This window comes from Balaenoptera musculus, chromosome 4, assembly GCF_009873245.2.
Source record: "Balaenoptera musculus isolate JJ_BM4_2016_0621 chromosome 4, mBalMus1.pri.v3, whole genome shotgun sequence".
NCBI lineage: Eukaryota > Metazoa > Chordata > Mammalia > Artiodactyla > Balaenopteridae > Balaenoptera > Balaenoptera musculus.
Window position 1 is genome coordinate 62,740,731 of NC_045788.1, and position 18,601 is coordinate 62,759,331.

General features: G+C 35.6%; 1 protein-coding gene across 2 annotated transcripts in view; it reads left to right on the forward strand.

Moving 5' to 3' along the window:
- The first annotated feature begins 502 nt into the window (after nucleotides 1-502).
- The window catches only part of MAP3K13 (mitogen-activated protein kinase kinase kinase 13), a 171,393-nt gene continuing 153,294 nt past the window's right edge, over nucleotides 503-18,601 (forward strand). For both annotated transcript variants that reach the window (XR_005019679.1, XM_036850216.1), the window contains exons 1-2: nucleotides 503-1,090; nucleotides 2,887-3,013. The gene's annotated coding sequence lies outside the window, so the exon portion shown is untranslated. The remainder of the gene's footprint in view (nucleotides 1,091-2,886; nucleotides 3,014-18,601) is intronic.

Consider the following 18,601-nt stretch of genomic DNA (forward strand, 5'->3'; position numbering starts at 1 on the left):
GTGACTTTTGGTCAGTTGCTTCTCTGGATCCAATTTTCCTTACTTGTAACACCAAGAGGTTGACTAAATAATTACCTCTAAAGTTCTCTTCAGTTCTAACATTCTGTGAAATTTTTTTGTTCTAAAGATAAATCCTCAGCTCAGCTGGTCCCATCTGTTTTTTCCTGGGTTGACTCTCTTCCTCCCATAATAACTTACTATGCATCTCCACCTTTTTGAGGGCAGGGCTTGGGTTTTACTCACCTTTCCCTCAGTACCTAGCACAAAAACTAAGCAGGTGATTTCAAGGAGCGTCGAAACTGATTCTTATACAAAATTCCATCTTTGTCTGGAGGAGCTCACAGTTCAGAAGTACCAAGCATCATTAATTAATCACTTAATTAAAAGCTGAGGATAACAGGAACACCGGTTCCAAGCTCCTTTACCATCTGCATGTTCCAACAGGAAACCAGAGAGTGTTTGTAATAAACACTCATTGAATGCTTTCACTATGCCAGCGCTTTCCATGTATTATCTCAAGTAATACACACACACCAACCTTATATTCTAGGTACTAATATTGTCTGTTTCACGCTTGAGGAAACGGACACAGAGAGGTTAAGTAACTTGCCTAGGTAATACCGTTACAAGTGAGAGGCAGCATCACTTGAGCAAGATTGAGAAAACCTTGTGATCCTCCGAGGGGCCTGACGAGTCCAGAGAACAGTGATGAGTTCAAAGTACAGAAGGAGCAGAAGGAAGTGATCGTCGAAGGGAAGGCTGCAGAAGTTGGCAAACAAGTTTGAAAAACAAAAAAAAAAATGCTTTTCTCCAGGCTGGGCTACATAGCCGGAGTTTAGGAAAGCAGGCAGAAAAATCCGCGTAAACCAGGCCTGGAGAGCGCCTGGATCCCGGGGGAACCGAGGAACAGGCCGGAAGTGGCGTCAACTAGCGGCGTCAGGTGCTTAGCGGGACTGCGGGGCCGCGAGGAGTTCGGGCCGGACGCGACACCCGGAAGTTACGCCCTGGAGGCGGTACCTGGTTGTGGAGGGCGTCGCGATGGGCGGGGCGGGGCGTCCGTGGTCATCCTGGAACCACGGATTCCAGGCAGGTAACCTGCAGGCCGAACCGGGACCGGGGCAAGGGGGAAAGTTGGGGTTAGGGGCTCAGATTGCTCGAAGCTCCAAGCTCGGGCGGGGAAACGTGGATCTCGCATGAGGTGGGGTCTGGAGGAAAGGCTCCTTGGCGTGGGACTCCCTGGAGAGACAGGGATACGAGGAACTTTGGGAACGGGGTCGTGAGGGCCGAGGTCGTTGAGGAAATACAGGCTGAGTCTTCTAGGAATCGGTCTTGGCTGGAGGTCACAGGCTCATGAGTGTTGGCGCTCGGGGGTGAAGAGATGGAACCTGGGCACTGAGATGAGCTGACCTAGAGTTCATTTCCCTCCTACTCCGTCCCCCATCCTGTTCTGCTAGTAGGGGACAGCGACATCATCTTTTCATCTCTTAATCCAGGACAGTGCTTTGCCACTATTAGGCATCTTTAGATGCTGTCAAATGAATGAATTAATGAACGCACGAACCCAATTCTGGATCAGCTGGGGGAACTTCTGAACTTCAGTGCTCCTACTTGTGAATGTAGAAGTGATGCCAGCTTAGTTTGCTAATCCGTGGTTTTGAGGATGTCAGTGCAGTAGAGATTCGGGATATTGTTGTTATTGTTTTGTAGTTATTGAAATTTAGAAATGTGTCTTAATATTTTTCTCTGGGGTGGGTAGAGAGGAAAGGCGATCAGTTTGGCTTTTTTCAGGTGCCTTTACTTTTCTGGGAATAACTTCCAGGTGAATGATACCAGACAGGAGTTGGCCATGAAATGATAAGCTGCAGTTGTAGCACTGAGCTTCTAATTAGTGTTCTAAGTGCTTTCTTTTCAATATGAACTTGCTTTGTTTTTCGTAATGTTTTCTTCCTTAAGTTGAGGTATTTTTACATTTGAGATGTAAATGAGAAGTATTTCATAACAAAGATGAAAATAGTAATCTATAAAAATCCAGTCAGAGGTTTCACTTGGTGGGTACACAAAAGGTTAACTCCTTCCAAACAGTTGTAGGAGGCTTCCAAAAGAATGAATCCCTGAAGGTTAAATTGTTTCCTTTGTAAAGTATTTGTTTAGGTGTCTTGAATGGGATAAAGAGTAGGCATAGATCTAAAGAACAAGTAGTGTAACCAGATTCTTTTTGGTTGTCAAATGGGAAAAAATTGCATGTGACACATCGGGCTTGTAGTAAGATCTGGACATGAATCACTATCTAGATGCAGTGATTGATCTACATCTAGGGAGGTGATTATGTGTATGGGTTTCATGCTATCAAATGAGATAGTAGCTCCTAAGTGGTTCTAGAATGTTATTATGAGATTGGATATAACGGAGTAGGAAAACCTGAATTTAAGGCTTTTTGTTTGTTTGTTTGTTTGTTTTACAAAGAAGAAACTAGTAAGCATTTTTAGATTTAACAATCTAAGCTGGTCTTAAAAATAGGTTGGAAAAAACTAAAAGTAGGCATGTGAATACCTTATTGAAGACATCTAATTTTTTAAAGTTTGCCTGCCTATAAACCTTGTTTCCTAATTTCTGGAAACTGTTGCTATCCAAATCATCCCCACCTTTGTGTGCTCTTACTATGGTGCCACTTTTAGGATACATAAAAATTTGGTACTTCTAGATTTGTATTAATATTAATGTCATAAAGTCTAATTTTCTACCTCAATGTGCTGTTCGATGTCATGTCCACTAATTTTGCACATCTAAATGCCTATATTCATAATAATTATTATAACTGGTATTCATAATAAATTGGTATCCAAGTGGTAACTTGGGTATGTGCATTGACATTCTTGAGGTTTTCAGTTTTGCAGAACTCCGATATCTGTGGACGCTAACATGGACTTCATTTAAAGAAACCCACGGACCATTAATGGACAAAAACATGAATCAGATTGTATTTTGGCATTCAAATCCTAGCACTTGGGGAAAGGTAAGTTTTTAACTGTTTTATGTTAGGTGAGAAATAGCCCTGGATTGGTCTAGAAAATTGTGGGATTGTGATTGAAAAATATAGGCTGAATCTCTTTAAATTATGTTTTAATCTGGACCTTCCAAAGAGGTTTGAGCTTTGTTCAGTATATATGAGGTGATTGTTACTATTTCTCTGTAAAATTGATCAGAAATTAAAGAGATTGACAAGATATGTTATTCCTGGAAGATTATCGCTCTGTTTTCTTTGAGGGGTGGTGGGGAGATCTCCTTTCAACATTTTAGAGCCTGGTGGAGTATATCAACCCTGTAGGTATGGAACCTCAAGCAGTCATTAGGTCATCTCACATCCAGGTTTGGCTCTGTATGTGTCCCAAATCTAGCCAGTTTTATTTTATGCCTTAGGTTAAAGCAAGAAGAGACGCCCCTAAATGTCTTTTTTTTTTTTTAATCCTACCTTATTTATGCTATTTTCTTTTTTTATTTTTTCTTCTTTGTTCTTTTAAAAAATATCTTAGATGATTCATTCTCCAGGGCTTTTATCTTTCTGTCCCGGGGTAAAAGTTCTCTCTTTCTTCTATTTTATCTTTCCTAGTTGAGGAGTTTTTAATTTTCAAAACTTTTAACTTCTAACTTTGCAATAATATTAGGCACCTTTTAATCACTAATTATTAAACTTATAGTTTTTCCTGGTCTCCTCTGTAGATAAACTGGCTTCTTGTTTAGAATTTGTTCACTTCTAAAAATAGACTGTGCGTCTAGGAATTCATCTTTCAGATATATTTGCACTTGCACACAAAAATTTGTATTTAAAGATATTCATCACCATATTATATGAAATTAAAAAACAACAACAACAACTAGAAATAACCTAAACATCCCTCAACAGACATCTGGTTAAATAAATGCCTTCATATAATGTAGTATTTGCTGCTGTTAGAATGAAGTAGATCCGTAGGTGGAGATATGGAAAAATCTCTAAGATACGTTGTTAACTGAGAAAAACAATGCAGAATGGTATGTATAGTATGTTTTCATTTGTGTTTTTAAAAGCATATATTTCTGTATATACTTGTAAAATTTCTTCAAATCCATATAAGGAACTACTGACATAGGTACCCCCGGGGAATGAAACTAGAAGTCTAGAGTAGGAAGAAGACTCATATTTTTTCTGTATTCTCCTTCTGATGGATTGATTTTTTTTACTATGGACATTTTTATTTTTATTATACTAAGAAACGAACAGCAAGGCTTTAGGCTAATTATGGGAGCCCACTATTATTCCTTATGACTTTTGTCCTTATGATTATTTGCACTGTTCAGAAGGAGTGGGGTTGCACAAGTGAGTTAAGTTTATTTCAGAGCTGCATGAAAGGTTTGGTGATATTTTAATAGGTTTTTAACCTTGACATTAGATTATTATTCATAGGAAGAATTTGTGAATAAATTAGGTGCTTAGTGTTGCCAAATTCAGTGCTCATACACAATTCATACTATGTGGCTGACCTTCCCAGGTGATATGGATGTTGTTACCTTTGTTTGCAAGCTATGTTTGTTTTGCATTGACATGGTTCTTCTGAGCCTCTCCTTATTACTGAATGGGATGGACTTTATTTGATTTGAATTACTCTTTAGCGATTCTACTCTTTAGACAAATCTTATCGTTATTATTTCACTTTGTTCTTGATGTCTGGAACTGGCCTAAGACATTTCAGAGAATGGCTTGTTCTCTCTGTTATAAAATCAGGAAGCCAAAAAGATCATTTAGGTATATTTGGATAATCTCATTCTATATTGAGAATATTACTTTGAACTGGCTGATTATCTGCCTTGGAACTCAGCAAAAATTTCTGATGACTTTTTACTTCTCTAGCCGTCTTTGTCTCTCCACACTTTCATTGGGGGAAATTTGGAATAACAGTAGTGGGTCAGTAAAATGAGTTATACAGGAAATTTAAAGATATAATAATCTTCATTTTGTTAGTGGAGGGATTTTATTTGAAACTTGCTTGAGAATAGGCTATGTAAGATACATACCTATATGATGCTACTATCATATAAAATACATGATTGTGTATCTTGTTAAAAGCAAAATGAAGGCCACTAATCTAGGGGCTGAGTCATGATTAATGGAATAGAACAGGTTATGGTATGCCAGGTGTTTTATACCACACTTTGGCAGACTGTTTTGCATATAATCATTTCTATTAAATGATGCTTTGCTTCTTGAGATCTGTGGGACTAATCACTACTGGCCACCAGGGGGAAACCACTGGGCAGGATGCCTAGAGTGGGACTTCTTATTCTTGCTAAGAGAATGGATAGCAACAAATTGAATCCAAGGGTAGACTGTGTTTTCCTGAGTCAAGATGAATATGGTAAAGGTGACTTATAGATGAATGTAAGTTATATGTAGAGAACATAGAATTGGGAAGATACCTGTGTGTTTGTGTATGTACATAGATGTATAATACATTATATATTAAAACGTGTATATATATTATACATTTTATACATATATATATTTATACATATATATATATTTTTTTCACATACATTTTATGTGAAAACCACAAATTCCACAGAGGAAGATATCCAGCTAATGCAAGAGAAAAAAAAAGTCAGAAGTTTAAGGCCTCAGAGCTAGGCCTGTTATAGGGTAATTCATAATTGTTAGAACAGCTTGAAAAATTTTGGAAGTTTTAAGATCATTCACAGGGTCCAAGTGATGTGAAGGTAGACAAAAGCCTGAGAATGAGAAAGTTAAAATCTAGTAACATGCAAGATATGGTTAAGGGTATTTTTTAAGATTCTGTTTTGTGGCATTGTTTTGGGTGGGGGGGAAAAAGAAGGAAGAACTGAAAAGGTTATTGCTGTTCAGTTGGAATTGAGCTAGGTCCCTAAGCTTTTCGTAGCATTCCAATTGTGTATGACCAAGATAGATTAACTAGACCCATTACCTACAAAACAATCAGTTTTTGTATATTAATTATTAGAGAAACCTTGAAGAACAAGAGAATTGTTTTTAATCAATTTTGTGATTATATAAAAGGACAACTGTGATGATCTAGGTTGAGGGCACTGGGACTACTTTGTTCAGAAAACAGAAGACTTTGGAAGAGTTGGAGAAACTCCATAGGAAGTACACTTGTTCTCTGTTATTTGAGGCCAGAATTAGTTCTAAGTGAGAGAAGGTATAGATAGAACTAGTCAACAGTGGAGCAGATTGTGTCAAGAGGCAGTGAACTCCAAGTCATTAGGGTCACTTAAGCAGAGTTTGAACATTGGGAGTGTTGTAGAGGGTATTTCTCATTGTATGGGAGATTGTTCCAGATTATTATTAAGGTATCTTTTAAATCTGAAAAAAAATTTATAGTGTAATAAAGTGGTTTATTATCGTATGTGTATACATTCTGTTATCCCTGTATTTAAATACTGAGAGCTAACTTATCTACCCGTCATTCACCCACCAGCTTCAGGTTACTCATAACCAGGAAATAAAACTACCTGAGCTCCCAAATTATAAGACACAAAATCTATATGCCCTTCTCAGGTCCTTACTCGGTTTATTTACATTTAGACACAGTTCTAACATGCTTAATTAACTGGTATCTAACTCCACAGTGTACTAGAAGCAACAAATTCTGAGTGGGCTAAGTGCTCCTATTAGAGGCAGGCACATTGACAAGTATGGACAAGAAGGAAGTTAGAAAGCCGACCAACTAATTTTAAAATTGTAGCACCTGGAGCTCTTTTGATTAGATGAGAACACCTCTGTGGTCATGGATATTCAAAATGATAACCCTGACTGAACTTAAATAATTTATGTTCAGTATTTTCTATTTAAGAATACCTAAATTTTAGAAAGATTTCGTCCGTGTGTTTAATAACAAAAGACAGATTATTTTGGCATTTGGAGAGGGTACGTGCATTGTACAGTGGAAAGAGCAAGGACTCTAGAACAGTGAACACAGATTTGAATCTGGGCTCCAATATCTACTAGCTGTTCTATTAATTAAGTTTATTATTCATCCTAAGCCTCAATCTCTTTATCTATAAAATAGGAATTTACTGAAGAGTAAATGTATGTAAAAGATTTGCCTATATTAGGTGTTAATTAAATAATAGCTATTATTATTTCATTATTACCATAAAGCCTACTCTACCTTGAATTTTTTTCTCTTCAAATAGAGCAAAAGCAAACTTATCTAATAAGTTTATTGTAAGTTTATTAATGCAAATAATGGTGATGACATGCTTAAAAAACCTTTTTTAAAAATTGTATAAGTAATCCATGTCCACTTTACAAAAAATAGGATATAGAAAAAATATATGTGTATATCCCCCCAAAAGGAGTAAAGTCATCTATAATCCTCTACCACTATTAATATATAAGTGGCATGCTTTATTTTTAAATTGCTTTGATATTCCTATAGGATGTCACTTCTGAGTAGTGACATCTGAAACTGATTCTACATTACTACTGTTGAGAAACTTAAATTAGTCACTACACTTTCTAATCAGAATATGCAGTGGAAGATTGTGACATGGCACAATGCTGATTTAAAGAAAGCCCTAGTTCTGGAAAATTTTGTGTAATGAAACCAGTTTTGTAGAATAGTGGGTGTAGTTTGGTGCTGCGGAGCTGGAGGGCCTGAGTTTGAATCCTGACTCCACTCTTTACTAGCTAGGTAAACTACCTGAAATTGTTTAACTTCTCTGTACCTTGGTTTCTTCATGTGTAAATTGGGGATAATAGTAATATCTAATTCATGGGATTGTTTTGAGGATGAATGAATTAATCTACCTAAAGTGCTTAGAGTAGTGCCTGGCACAAAGTATAGACTCAGTAAATATAAATTCCTATTATTATTATTAACTTTTAAAAGCTTAATTTTTTCTTGAAAAAAAACAGGTTTATGGGAGTAGATAAAGTAAAAGAAACAAGTTAGAATGAGCACAAATAGTCAGTGAGATTTACTGTATATTTTTCATTTGAGCTTGCAAAGTGGTCTGAATTTTTCCATTCTAAGGCTTTGTTAATTTTTCTCCCTGTTTAAATATTTTCAAACCATGATATTCCTAATTTAGCTTCTTTCTCTACCCCACAAAATCAACTTCATTTTATGCTGTCTCATCCAACAAATAATTTGGCCATGCTTTCAAAAATCAAAAGCCCTTTAAGACAATCAAATATCATGAATAGCAGTGAAAGAGATTCAGGAAATTATCATTAGATCAGTTTATCTGACTACAGCCCATGGTGGTTCTGTAAGAACTTTAAATTCAGTTGCAATTTGAAGTGAAGAATATTAATCGAAGTGATAAACCAATGAACATATTTAGCCATTCTGTACACTATGTCTTTTTAAAATCTTTCTTTCCTTTTCTTCTTTATTTCTTTTTGTTTTCTTTGTTCTTTCAGCATAGTATCTAGTGATCTGATTAATTACTGATCAAAGAGTTATAGCTTTTCAAAACCCTTAAAAACTTTTATTAGACTTGCTAGTAGAATTTTTGTGTGTTTTGTTTTAAAGCATCCAGTACAAGTTTTTGAAGACCCTGGGGCCTACCATGATTACGCATTCAAGATTTGAGTTTGAATAACTTCATCAAGACTTAGATCCTCTTCAAAAGCCTCAAGTCTCATCTGTATTAAGCTCTCCTTTGAACCCTCTCACAAAAATAAAAGCTTAAAGGGACTAAAATCCATTAATACATTCCATTTTATATCCTTTTCTCTGATTTCAATTTCCTTGGCCTTTAAGGTCTTTCATATTGCTTATGTTCCTTTAGACTACAGCCAAGGAATCAGTGCTTTCCAAAAGAATGTATGTCCTGTGGCCGTAAGTTTTCTTGGTAGAGAAACGTAAACTTGGCATGGTAAGTTTAGAATCAGGTCTTTTGTTGTATCTTATAAAAACTTGAGTCAACACTAAGAAAATGAGGATGAAGTGGTAAAAATATTTAAGGTCAGATTATGCTCTCAGAGGCTACATGGTTTAGGGAAAAAAACCCTCAACCTAAAAGTTAATGATTCTTATTCTCTCAGCTCTTGGGCCTAGGAAGGTAGGTGATTTAAATAGAATGAAAGCATGTACCTGTCCAGGCTGGATACATGGTAACAAGGCTATGTTAATTTTTGTTTTCTTTGAGTACATAGAATACTCCAGTGGGCTAATTCTAAGAGGGAGGAAGACTATAAATTTCCCTAAAATTATAAGTTAGCATTGATAATGCTATAGAGCAGTTATGTGTTATAACATACACCTGGTTTGCAAAATTTGTTTACTAAGTTGCGACCAGCATTTTTTTTTAATGAAAGCACATAGAACAGAAAATTTTACAATTCATCCCAAATGGTAAGAGTAAATATTGTTTTAGTCATATATATATATACACACATAGGTATACATATATATAAATGTATGTGCCTGTATTTGTGTACTTGGTCATTAAATAAAACGTATTTTTCCCTTTGAGTTGCAGTCGCTGATCTAGGATTATCATTTCAGTATTAATCCCTTTCCATGCATTTGGATTCTAAGGAGACTCAGTGTTTCTCTTCACTTCATACTGCTACTTGTGACAAAGGAATGAATGGTTAATATCAGTTTGACTTTGGTCTAATTAATGAACTATTCTTTAGTTCATAGCACAGAGAAAACCTATAGGCCCTAAGGGTATTTTATTTAATATTCTAATACCATCTACTCTCACACCCAGACCATTATAGCATTTAAGGTTGGTTTAACCTCATACTAGTAGAAAGATGGTATTAAATGTTTTCCCTTTAAATTTTTTTTTTTTTTTTACTTTTATCTTTCTGGACTAATAAAAACAAAAAACTCCCGCTTAGTTTAGCATTGTTTGAGGACTCAGTGGAGATAGGTTCCAGAGAATATAGTTAGCATGACTGGGAGTTTGATGGTCGCTAGAAGAGAAAATGCCAATTTATCTTTCTCTGAGTACCTAAATTATCTTCAATGATTTAAGATTAAATAAGCCACTGGCATTAACTTATTCAACTGTTTCCCTAAAAACAGATATCCACTGTTTTGGTGATAGCATTAGTTAGGAATATGTGACTTTTACAGTATCCATGAACAATAGGTAATGGCTTCTTCTTCCAAGGGTTGCACATTACAATTCATTGGGGAAAAACTAATTCTTTAGTGCTTAACTAAGTTGTAACCAGCATTTTTTTTTAAACGAAAGTACATAGAACAGAAAATTTCACAATGCATCCCACGTGGTAAACGTAAATATTGTTTTAGTTCTCTGTCATCTCCTAACAGTCAGTCCCAGCCACCCTGGTCTTCTAGCTGATCCTCAGAAAGAAAGCTTTCTTCTGCTTCAGAAACTTTGCTTCTCCTCCTGGAATGCTCTTGTGTTAGATATCTATGTGGCAGGTATCTATGTGGTTTAATCCCTCATCTTCAGGTCCTTCCGGTCATGATATGTCACCTTCTCAGTAAGGCTCTCTCTGACATCTTATTTAAAACTGTAACCTCACCCCCCCCCCATGGCATCCCTATTCCCCTTCTCTGCTTTAATTTTCTCCATGGTACTTATCTCTGACTGACATCCTATTCACCAGTGTTTTTCCCAGCACCTAGCACAGTGCCTGACACATGTAAGTGCTTAGAACATATTTATTAGGTGAATGAATGTAACTTGTATTCACAGAGGTGCACATTTGGGACAATGAGTCCTATAAACGAAATTATGGGGACCTAATATTTTTAAATGACTTTAAAAGATGAGTTAATTAAATTTATTTATAGCTTGCTTTGTTCTAAATATTTGAAGTAGCTTCTAAAAATGCGTATAGTGCAAAGGGATGAAGACATATAAAGAGAAGAAAACAAAGTGAATGTAATAGTAACATTAAACTGAGTAAAGTTAATGTATAGAAGGGCCTCCATAGTGACTAAAGGCAGATTGTAAGTTTGACTAGTTAAAGAGTTAGCTTGCTCAGAAATGATAATTGGACTCGAATCATGAACTTTGTCCTGTGGCACAGGTCACAGACATTTGAGTCTTATGTAGGGACCCAGAAAACCTATTTGGTTTAACTATAAGAACTTGTGAGATTACTCTTATAGAAAAAACTTGCTTTCTGTATTAGGAAATTTCCTACTGGTATAAAATGTACACAGTCTATCCATAATTAAGCTTCTGCTGTGTCTGAGAGATGACAGTCATAGCTGTCAGCCTCTGTTTCTGTTGTGTTTAGGACATTTCCAAGGTTGATTCAAAGTTAGTAATCAGATATTTTTGGAAGTTTGCTGTCAAAGATACCAACGAGGACATCAATTACTCTAATTTCTGCCACTCATAGGGTAGTATGAGATTCCAGTGGTTGTGGCTTCCTTTTAAGATAGATAATTGGAGGCTTAGAGTTAGGTTTTTCTTTTTGTGATATACGCATATATCAAATTATTGTGATCAAATTATTGTGTTGTATACCTTAAACTAATGTAAGGTTATATGTCAATTATATCTCCATAAAACTAGGGAAACAAAGAAGTTTTTAGACAGTCAACCACTGAATTGGGGTGGAGGATTGGGAGTTACGTAGGTGAATTAGACTTCAAGAAATCTTTCACCAATATATTGGGTTGGCCAAAAAGTTCGTTCGGGTTTTTCTGTAAGATGAGCTTTTTGGCCAACCCAATAGTAACCAAAATTAGAGCTACCTTGTGTACGTGTGAAGTTAAATGGGACATTATGCAGTAAGACATGTCTTTTTTTTTTTTTTGGATGTGGACCATTTTTTAAAGTCTTTATTGCACTTGTTACAATATTGCTTCTGTTTCATGTTTTTGTTTTTTGGCTGCGAGGCATGTGGGATCTTAGCTCCCAGACCAAGGATCTAACTGGCACCCCCTGCATTGGAAGGCGAAGTCTTAACCACCTTGACCGCCAGGGAAGTCCCAAGACATGTGTTTGTGTTCATGAGAAGTATACTTCCTGAATTCTGTTTTGTCTTTTTTTGTCATTTAAAACAAATAAATGAAATGAATGAAAACAAAACAAAACTGAGAATTGTGGAGATAGTGCAGGCCAGAGATAAAGTGGGGGATGTGAGTGGGGGTGGACTGCAGACCTTCCAGTAAACCGCCGTGCTTCATTAAACAAAGCTGGCATTCTGAGGCAAAAGAAGAGAATATTTAGCTAAGTGGTGTTCCACTGGCAAAATGTGCTTTTATTTGACTTTTTCTTGCTTGTACCTTTCTCCTTTCTATCTTTGACCTGGAGATAAACAGTACTTTTGGAAGTCAAATCTTCTGCCCTGCCCCATTTTTCAGGTTGAAGGATGGGAACTAAATGAACATTAGACTTTTAGGGAAATGATGAAAACATGGATTTAAAAAAAATCATTTATGTTCCACATATTTCAAAGTCAGAATATGGGGAAACTAATAGCACCACAGAACCATTAAGGTGGACAATTCGCATAAAGGGAAAGTAATTTTACCAAAAGCTTTATGTATAACATGTTGCTGATGAATCGATCATATTGGGTTATGTTTAATCTGTAAGTATACATTTTTCTAATGGTGTATAAGTATACATTATTCTCATTTAAAATGTACTGATTTTGCTTTACACATTTTATTTATTTGATGGAACTTTATTTTTAAAGAAATCAAGCAACTCTTCATTTTGGCATTTGATGAGTAACAGTAGAAAACCTGAGAACAGACAGAACTATCACTGTAAAAATAAAGCAAAGGTCATCATATCTTCTAGCATAAGTGGTATAGAAGCAGAGAGCTCTTGTTTTCATTAAAAGTGCTGAAGTGGCAGAAAGAAAATATCCCCCAACAACTTTGCTGACACAAATTTTGCTACAGTGAGGACAAAAAAAATTGTCCAGGCTTTTAACTCGATATTTCTCAAACTGTGTTACTCAGAATAGCTGATACAGCTAAAAGAGACTTCGTAAACCAAAAGGGTTCTATAATGATATAAGTTTGGAAAATGTCACATTTTTTTGGAAATTTATAATGCAAATAAGCATTTTCCAAACCTATGTGTGGCCAGAACTCTTTTTGGCTCATAAAATCTTAATAACCCTTGGAATAGGGTTTCAGGAAATGCTGTTCTAGATTGAAAAATAAATTTAAAATATATCTTCATACATATACACATGTATGCTAATATATTCTTTGTAATATTTTATGTACTGTTTAGTAAATAAATCCTGATTGTCAATGAGATTTTTATCCAATATCATTAATGAATATTGAGGTTAGACTATTAAGATTATTCATAAATTTGTACATATGTACTAAGTTGGATGTGTGGTCATTAAATAATTGTACAGCCTTGACCTAGATAATGACTTATCTTTTCCTGGACACATTCTCTTTACTCGGCCTCCAGTATATCACACCCTTCAGGCTTTCCTGCTACTTCTCTGACTATTCCTTCTAGTCTCCTTTGTTGGTTTCTTCTCATTTTCTTGACCTCTAAACACTGGAGTGCCCTAAAGCTCAATCCTAGGACCTTATCTCTTTTCTACCTAGACCCATTTCTCTTATCTACTCTCACAGTTTTAATACTGTAATTACTAAAAAATTTTTAATCTCCAGCTTGGACCTCTCCTCTGAACTCCAGACTTGTATATACACATCTGCCAACTTAACATTTCCATTTGTATGTCTAACATTCATCTCAAACTTAACATGTTCAAAATTGAACACCTAATCTTCCTTCCCATCAAACTTCTTTTTAGTTTTTTTATCTCAGTAACAGACAATTCCATCATTCCTGTTTCTCAGCCTTGGAGTTATCCTTGACTCCTCTGTTTCTCTCATACCTACCATCTGATCCTTTAGAAAGTCCTGTTGACTCTACCTTAAACATACAGGCAGAGTCCAGTCACCTCTACCACTATCTCCTAACTTATCTTTTTTCTTCTACCCTTGCCCCTTTCAATCTATTAACACAGCAGCCAAAGTGATCCTGTTAAACAGAAGTAACATCAAGTCACTCTGCTCAAAACTCCAGTAGCTTCCTATCTTATTAATAAAAACCCTTTACTTCTTTGACCTGATCTGCTACTGTTCTTCACCAGGTAACCTGCTTCAGCCTTCTCTCTGTTTTAGGCATTTTGCTGGTGCTGTTCCCTGTGCTTGGAATGATCTTCCAGAAACCATGTGGCACTTTCCCTCACCTCCTTCAGGATTTGACTCAGAGGTCACTTCCTCAGTGAGATCTTCACTAGCTCCACTACCTAACTCCCGACTCTCCCTCCTGGCCACCACACACATACTTCTTAATCCCTTTTCTTGCTTTCTTTTTCTCCTCACTATATAACATTCCATGTATTTTCCTTATTTATCTTGTCTATTTCTTTCTTCCAACTCTAGAATGTAAGCTGCATGAGAGCAGAGTGATTTGCTTTGTCTTTTTTGTTCTCTGCTGTAACCCTAGTGCCTAGAACAGGGCCTGGCTCATAGAACGTACTAAATAAATATTTGTTGAATGAATGAATGAATTAATCATGTATAGAATTGCTTAAGTGTCTTAATTAGTTGAATATAATATTGTTTATTTGTCTTAATGTGGCTGAATATAAAATAATTAAAGGTTTTATTTATACAGAAATCAAAGTAGTTTTGACATAATGGGAAAAATCCCATTTAAGCTGAGACTTTCTCAAAATGTCAGTATATATTTATACTGATTTGATTACTATTTATCAAACACTTGATATTTTCAGGTATGCTGTCAATGTACAATTAAGAAATAATGCTTTCAACAGGTTGAATTAAGTAAATTACTCTTGAATGGGTTAGGTAAATATAGTCAGTATAGTGGTAGTATCTTTTTCTGAACTTGCCATAGTATGTAAACATAGATGTATTTAAAATGGTAGCTAGTTTAATTGGAGAAAATTAGAGAGCACATATAAATTAAAAAATCACTGAAGAAAGCACGAGAAGAAAAGACTGACTTCCAAAGTTTTATGTGCTATAATACAACTGCCCTTGTAACCATCTGGTATTAGTACAGACAGATCAAAATATAAGTAGCAAGATTGAAAACCAAAATTAGATACATCAGTATTAAGAGGATTATTTTGAAAAACGAAAACCTAAACCATGAATCAGAAATTAGCATGGATCCAGTTCAAAGGAAAAAGCACTAGTATATGTATTGCACATTCATATATAGAATGAAGACAAAAATGGAAACAAATACCAAGATAAAGATTTGTGAAATCAAGTTGATTAGATATAGTTTAACAAGCATTGAATATTAAAGTGATAACATTTTCTTAGTACACATAATTTATGCCCAAAATTAAAAGTATTAATAAACAGAGCAAATAAACAAAGCAAAGTGCTTTCTGGACATGATTTTAGATAAAAAACCATTTGTAGTATATACAAAAATAAAAAATCTCTTAAATCTAAAAAAGTTCATATTAAACTATAGGAGGAGAGTTTTGCTTCTGTTTAAGATGTAGAAAGTTGCAAGAGAACATTTCTCCCACTCTAATGTGAGAAAAAGCCTGATAATCCACAGTCATAACTTTTCTTGAGCCCATGAGAGAGTTGAGTTCACAAGGCAATCAGGTGAAATGAAATTCCAAAGACAAGCCCTTCTGAGAAGAGATGGGACACAGGAACTGTTTTGCCTTTGGCAGAGCATGGGAGGAAGCAGCAACCACCATAAAAGGGGATAAGAAGAGAACAGCTAAAATTTTAATGAATTCTTGAAGTCTGAATATGGGGCTAGAATAACAGTTTAGAATAACTGGGAGCCCCAGACACAGGGGGTCTGCACTCACTTCAAGCTCTTTTCTATGGGTCCCTTGTATTAATTTCCTTAGACTGCCAAAACAATAAGTGCCACTAACTAGAATGAGTTAAAGCACCAGCAATTCTATCACAGTTCTGGATGCTAGAAGTCCAAAATCGAGGAGTTGGAAGGGCCATGCTCCCTCTGAAGAATCTAGGGAAGAATCTGCTCCATCTCTTTCTCTCTCTCTTTTTTAAAAATCAGTATTGGATATTTTTATTATTTTTTAAATTTTATTTTATATTGGAGTATAGTTTAATTTCCATGCCTTTCTCTTAACTTCTGGTATTTGCTGGCAGTTCTTGGTGTTGCTTGCTTTGTGACAGCATAGCTCTAATCTCCGCCTCCATCTTCACATGGTTGTCTTCCTTATGTGTAGCTGCGTCTCTGTTGCCCCCCACGCAACATCTTAACTGTTTAAAGTGTACAGTAGTGTTACCTATATGCACACTGTGCAGCACATCTCCAGAACTTTTTCATCTTGCAGAACTGAAACCCTGTACCCATTGAACAACTCCTCTTTTCTTCTTCCCCCTAACCCCTGGCAACTCCATTCTACTTTATGTTTCTAAGAGTTTGACTACCTCATATAAGTGGAATCATCCTGTATTTATTTTTTGGTGAACTGGCTTATTTCACTAGTACAATGTCCTCCAGGTTTATCCATGTTGTAGCATATGACAGGATTTCCTTCTTTTTAAAAGGCTGAATAATATTCCATTGTATGTATATACCACATTTTCTATACCCATTTATCTATTGATGGACATTTAGCTTCCTTCCCCCTCTTGGCTAATGTGAGTAATATTGCAATGAACATGGAAGTGCAAATATCCCTTCAAGATCCTGTTTTCTATTCTTCTGGCTATATACCCAGAAGTGGGATTGCTGGATCATGTGGTAGTTCTATGTTTAATTTTATGAGACACTTCCATACTGTTTTCCAGAGTGGTGGTACTATTTTACATCATTCCCACTAATAGTGCACATGGGTTCCAGTTTCTCCACATACTCACTAACACCTGATATTTTCTCTTTGGGGGGTTTTGGGGTTTTGGCTTTTGGGGGTTTTTTTTGGCAAGGGGGATAGTGTCCATCCTAACCGATGTGAGGTAATATCTCGTTCTGATTTGCATTTCACCGATAGTAAATTTGAATATCTTTTCATATGCTTATTGGCCATTTGTATATCTTCTTTGGACAAATGTCTATTCAAACCCTTTGCCCATTTTTTAATTGGATTATTTTGTTGTAGGAATTCTTTATATATTCTGGATATTAACCCCTTATCAGGTATGTGGTTTGCAAATATTTTCTCCCATTCTGTAGGTTGCCTTTTCACTCTGCTGATTGTTTCCTTTGCTCCACAGAAGTTTTTAAGTTTGATGTAGTCTCATTTTGTCTGTTTGCTTCTGTTGCCTGTGCTTTTGGTGTCATATCCAGAAAATCATTGCCAAATCAAATGTCATGACTTTTTCTTTTGTTTTCTTCTGTAAGTTTTATAGTTTTAGGTCTTATGTTTAGGTATTTAATCCATTTTGAGTTAATACTTATATATGGTATAAGGTTAAGGGTCCAGCTGCATTCTTTTGCATGTGGATATCCAGTTTTCCCTATACTGTTGGTTGAAGAGACTATCCTTTACCCACTGTTTAGCCTTGGCTCCCTTGTTGAAGATAATTTGATAATAGTGAGTGTTTATTTCTCAGTTTTCTATTTTGTTCCATTGGTCTCTATGTCTGTCGTTATGCCAATACCATACTATTTTGAATAATGTAACTTTGTAATGTGTTTTGAAGTCAGGAAGTGTGAGGCCTTGAGCTTTGATTTTCTTTTCCAAGATTATTTTGATTATTCAGGTCCTTTGAGATTCCATATGAATTTTAGGATTTTTTTTCTATTTCTGCAAAAAAAATGCCATTGGAATTTTGATAGGTACTATATTAATTTGTAGATTGTTGTGGGCAGTATGGACATCTTAACAATATTAAATCTTCCACTCCCTGAACACAGGATGTCTTTCCACTTACTTGTGTCTTCTCTAATTTCTCTCAGCAATGTTTTGCAGTTTTCAGTGTATAAGTCTTTTGCCTCATTGATTAAGTTTGTTCCTAAGTATTTTATTCCTTTAAATGCTACTGTAAATCAGATTGTTTAATTTCCTTTTTAGATTGTTCATTGTTAGTGATTTTTATGTGTTGATTTTGTATCCTGCAACTTCACTGTGTTCATTTATTAGTTCTAGTAGGGTTTTTTTGTGGAATCTTTAGTGTTTTCTACATATAAGATCATGTTTTCTGTGAACAGGGATAATTTTACTTCTTCCTTTCCAATTTAGATACATTTTATTTCTTTTTCTTACCTAACTGCTCTGATGAGGACTTCCAGCACTATGTTGAACAGAAATAGCAAGAGTGGGCATCCTTGCCTTGTTTCTGATCATAAAGGGAAAACTTTCAGTTTTCACCACTGACTATGTGTTAGCTATGGCCTTTTTTTTTTTTTAATTGAAGTATAGTTGATTTACAATGTTGTATTGGTTTCAGGTGTACAGCAAAGTGATTCAGATATATATATATGTTCTTTTTCAGATTCTTTTTCCTAATAGGTTATTAAAAAATATTGAGTATAGTTCCCTGTGCTATACAGTAGGTCTTATTTTATATATAGTAGTATGTATATGTTAATCCCAAACTCCTAATTTATCCCTCACCACCACCACTTCCCCTTTGGTAACCATAAGTTTGTTTTCTATGTCTGTGGAGCT